Here is a 5,000-nt window from a genome sequence, read left to right on the forward strand (position 1 = left end):
AAAAACCCATTCTGTCACGTCAAAATTCTGCAAACCTATTACATATTCAGTGCGTCGGCATAGAAGCACTTTTTAATGCCACTAAAATGCACAAGTAGTTAGACTGAAGATGCAACCTGAATGAGTTTACAGTATGTACTCCACTTTATTAATGATTAGTAATGAGAAAGTGAGGACTACAAGAGTATTGGAAAAGACTTTTTCCACTCTGAATGTAAAGCAGATTGTGTGACCAGTGGCCAAAAACGACCACGAAGGGACTCGAACCCTCAATCTTCTGATCCGAAGTCAGATGCCTTATCCATTAGGCCACGCGGTCATCCGTCCACCTGAGATGATTTTTATCATGTAGGTGGTATGCATGGATGGAGAACATATTATTGAAAGGTATTCAGGTTTACATCCCATAGTGTTCTTTCAGCTCTTTTCGCTGGAAGCACTTTTTTGGAATCTATATATTGAGAATTTTATGAGTACGATATGCTTTTGTTTTCCTTTTTGCATACAAACCTCTTTCCTCATGAGTTTAAAGCTCATTTGTATGCTCTACATAGCTCTGGACGTTTCCAGACGTGGAGTGAAACTGTTTTGAAAGTAGTACAAATTGCTCCTTCCTGCATATGCTAATTTTTCACACTCACATAGGTTGTATAAGTTTTATGAATCCTGGCTTGACCTATTCAAGTAGCTGAAAGCCTGTCACCACCTCTAGAAACAAGATTCACACCAATCCAATTCATATCATTTTTTCCAAAGGAATATGTTCTGGACGGTCGAAAATGCATCTCACAAAAATAGGCATTTAAAAATATACTTTGCAGTTTCAGAACCCTAACATGACTGTGAAGTGTACACAAGTAAAATGGGACCATTTCAAAGTACCTAATCCCTCATAAACTTCTGAGAGGAAGCATGTAATAAATCTACCTAATTTTCTGGAAAAGAAAGAGGGAGGATTTTTGTTATCACGTCAGATGGGACTTGAACCCACAATCCCTGGCTTAGGAGGCCTGTGCCTTATCCATTAGGCCACTGAGGCACACATGTATAGCTCTTTTCTAGAGGCATTATTTAAATTTATTCTATGGTCAGACACCGGTGTGTGCACACAGGGCATTTCTCAATTCTCTCTATAAGTAAACTTCCCATTTTCATCCTCTTCCATCCCCGACTTTAACGCTCTCTTCTATGCTATAATGGAGACTTTGCAATTTTAGCAAGTGGAGAGAAATTGGAGAACCACTTTCGACTCCACACTTCTTCTTCACTTACTTCTTTTCTCAATATACTGGGCTTAGAAAATGGTATCAAGCCATCCTTATCATCAGTAGGACACGGAAAGAGGCACTAAGTCTCCTAACCAAGTTCAACCACACTCTGCAACTTAACCATTGCACTACAAATTAGGCAACGGGGGCATCAGCAAAGGCAGCCAATGTGCCGATCCTTTATACATTTTGTGTAGTACTTTTCTTACTCGGAGGCAAAATCAGCACTTTAACTGCCCAAATCATATAGATTTTACACATGTACCACTCTATGCACACATAGGCACACACCTTGCAGTTCTTCTACACACACTTAAGCTAAAAACCCATTCTGTCATGTCAAAATTCTGCAAACCTATCACATATTCAGTGCGTCGGCATAGAAGCACTTTTTAATGCCACTAAAATGCACAAGTAGTTAGACTGAAGATGCAACCTGAATGAGTTTACAGTATGTACTCCACTTTATTAATGATTAGTAATGAGAAAGTGAGGACTACAAGAGTATTGGAAAATACTTTTTCCACTCTGAATGTAAAGCAGATTGTGTGACCATTGGCCAAAAACGACCACGAAGGGACTCGAACCCTCAATCTTCTGATCCGAAGTCAGACGCCTTATCCATTAGGCCACGCGGTCATCCGTTCACCTGAGATGATTTTTATCATGTAGGTGGTATGCATGGATGGAGAACATATTATTGAAAGGTATTCAGGTTTACATCCCATAGTGTTCTTTCAGCTCTTTTCGCTGGAAGCACTTTTTTGGAATCTATATATTGAGAATTTTATGAGTACGATATGCTTTTGTTTTCCTTTTTCCATACAAACCTCTTTCCTCATGAGTTTAAAGCTCATTTGTATGCTCTACATAGCTCTGGACGTTTCCAGACGTGGAGTGAAACTGTTTTGAAAGTAGTACAAATTGCTCCTTCCTGCATATGCTAATTTTTCACACTCACATAGGTTTTATAAGTTTTATGAATCCTGGCTTGACCTATTCAAGTAGCTGAAAGCCTGTCACCACCTCTAGAAACAAGATTCACACCAATCCAATTCATATCATTTTTTCCAAAGGAATATGTTCTGGCCGGTCGAAAATGCATCTCACAAAAATAGGCATTTAAAAATCTACTTTGCAGTTTCAGAACACTAACATGACTGTGAAGTGTACACAAGTAAAATGGTACCGTTTCAAAGTACCTAATCCCTCATAAACTTCTGATAGGAAGCATGTTTTAAATCTACCTAATTTTCTGGAAAAGAAAGAGGGAGGATTTTTGTTATCACCTCAGATGGGACTTGAACCCACAATCCCTGGCTTAGGAGGCCAGTGCCTTATCCATTAGGCCACTGAGGCACACATGCATATCTCTTTTCTAGAGGCATTATATAAATGTATTCTATGGTCAGACACCGGTGTGTGCACACAGGGCATTTCTCACTTCTCTCTATAAGTAAACTTCCCATTTTCATCCTCTTCCATCCCCGACTTTAACGCTCTCTTCTATGCTATAATGGAGACTTTGCAATTTTAGCAAGTGGAGAGAAATTGGAGAACCACTTTCGACTCCACACTTCTTCTTCACTTACTTCTTTTCTCAATATACTGGGCTTAGAAAATGGTATCAAGCCATCCTTATCATCAGTAGGACACGGAAAGAGGCACTAAGTCTCCTAACCAAGTTCAACCACACTCTGCAACTTAACCATTGCACTACAAATTAGGCAACGGGGGCATCAGCAAAGGCAGCCAATGTGCCGATCCTTTATACATTTTGTGTAGTACTTTTCTTACTCGGAGGCAAAATCAGCACTTTAACTGCCCAAATCATACAGATTGTACACATGTAGCACTCTATGCACACATAGGCACACACCTTGCAGTTCTTCTACACACACTTAAGCTAAAAACCCATTCTGTCACGTCAAAATTCTGCAAACCTATTACATATTCAGTGCGTCGGCATAGAAGCACTTTTTAATGCCACTAAAATGCACAAGTAGTTAGACTGAAGATGCAACCTGAATGAGTTTACAGTATGTACTCCACTTTATTAATGATTAGTAATGAGAAAGTGAGGACTACAAGAGTATTGGAAAAGACTTTTTCCACTCTGAATGTAAAGCAGATTGTGTGACCAGTGGCCAAAAACGACCACGAAGGGACTCGAACCCTCAATCTTCTGATCCGAAGTCAGATGCCTTATCCATTAGGCCACGCGGTCATCCGTCCACCTGAGATGATTTTTATCATGTAGGTGGTATGCATGGATGGAGAACATATTATTGAAAGGTATTCAGGTTTACATCCCATAGTGTTCTTTCAGCTCTTTTCGCTGGAAGCACTTTTTTGGAATCTATATATTGAGAATTTTATGAGTACGATATGCTTTTGTTTTCCTTTTTGCATACAAACCTCTTTCCTCATGAGTTTAAAGCTCATTTGTATGCTCTACATAGCTCTGGACGTTTCCAGACGTGGAGTGAAACTGTTTTGAAAGTAGTACAAATTGCTCCTTCCTGCATATGCTAATTTTTCACACTCACATAGGTTGTATAAGTTTTATGAATCCTGGCTTGACCTATTCAAGTAGCTGAAAGCCTGTCACCACCTCTAGAAACAAGATTCACACCAATCCAATTCATATCATTTTTTCCAAAGGAATATGTTCTGGACGGTCGAAAATGCATCTCACAAAAATAGGCATTTAAAAATATACTTTGCAGTTTCAGAACCCTAACATGACTGTGAAGTGTACACAAGTAAAATGGGACCATTTCAAAGTACCTAATCCCTCATAAACTTCTGAGAGGAAGCATGTAATAAATCTACCTAATTTTCTGGAAAAGAAAGAGGGAGGATTTTTGTTATCACGTCAGATGGGACTTGAACCCACAATCCCTGGCTTAGGAGGCCTGTGCCTTATCCATTAGGCCACTGAGGCACACATGTATAGCTCTTTTCTAGAGGCATTATTTAAATTTATTCTATGGTCAGACACCGGTGTGTGCACACAGGGCATTTCTCAATTCTCTCTATAAGTAAACTTCCCATTTTCATCCTCTTCCATCCCCGACTTTAACGCTCTCTTCTATGCTATAATGGAGACTTTGCAATTTTAGCAAGTGGAGAGAAATTGGAGAACCACTTTCGACTCCACACTTCTTCTTCACTTACTTCTTTTCTCAATATACTGGGCTTAGAAAATGGTATCAAGCCATCCTTATCATCAGTAGGACACGGAAAGAGGCACTAAGTCTCCTAACCAAGTTCAACCACACTCTGCAACTTAACCATTGCACTACAAATTAGGCAACGGGGGCATCAGCAAAGGCAGCCAATGTGCCGATCCTTTATACATTTTGTGTAGTACTTTTCTTACTCGGAGGCAAAATCAGCACTTTAACTGCCCAAATCATATAGATTTTACACATGTACCACTCTATGCACACATAGGCACACACCTTGCAGTTCTTCTACACACACTTAAGCTAAAAACCCATTCTGTCATGTCAAAATTCTGCAAACCTATCACATATTCAGTGCGTCGGCATAGAAGCACTTTTTAATGCCACTAAAATGCACAAGTAGTTAGACTGAAGATGCAACCTGAATGAGTTTACAGTATGTACTCCACTTTATTAATGATTAGTAATGAGAAAGTGAGGACTACAAGAGTATTGGAAAATACTTTTTCCACTCTGAATGTAAAGCAGATTGTGTGACCAT

General features: G+C 39.4%; 4 non-coding genes across 4 annotated transcripts; all 4 read right to left on the bottom strand.

Moving 5' to 3' along the window:
• Positions 1–246: 246 nt before the first annotated feature.
• TRNAR-UCG (transfer RNA arginine (anticodon UCG)) lies at positions 247–319 on the bottom strand. The gene has a single exon. It is a non-coding gene; the product is annotated as a tRNA-Arg (tRNA).
• Positions 320–1,834: 1,515 nt separating this feature from the next.
• Positions 1,835–1,907, bottom strand: TRNAR-UCG (transfer RNA arginine (anticodon UCG)). The gene has a single exon. It is a non-coding gene; the product is annotated as a tRNA-Arg (tRNA).
• A 647-nt stretch (positions 1,908–2,554) lies between these two features.
• Positions 2,555–2,627, bottom strand: TRNAR-CCU (transfer RNA arginine (anticodon CCU)). Its single transcript has one exon. It is a non-coding gene; the product is annotated as a tRNA-Arg (tRNA).
• A 795-nt stretch (positions 2,628–3,422) lies between these two features.
• Positions 3,423–3,495, bottom strand: TRNAR-UCG (transfer RNA arginine (anticodon UCG)). The gene has a single exon. It is a non-coding gene; the product is annotated as a tRNA-Arg (tRNA).
• Positions 3,496–5,000: the final 1,505 nt, after the last annotated feature.

This window comes from Triturus cristatus, chromosome 4_1 (genome assembly GCF_964204655.1).
Source record: "Triturus cristatus chromosome 4_1, aTriCri1.1, whole genome shotgun sequence".
NCBI lineage: Eukaryota > Metazoa > Chordata > Amphibia > Caudata > Salamandridae > Triturus > Triturus cristatus.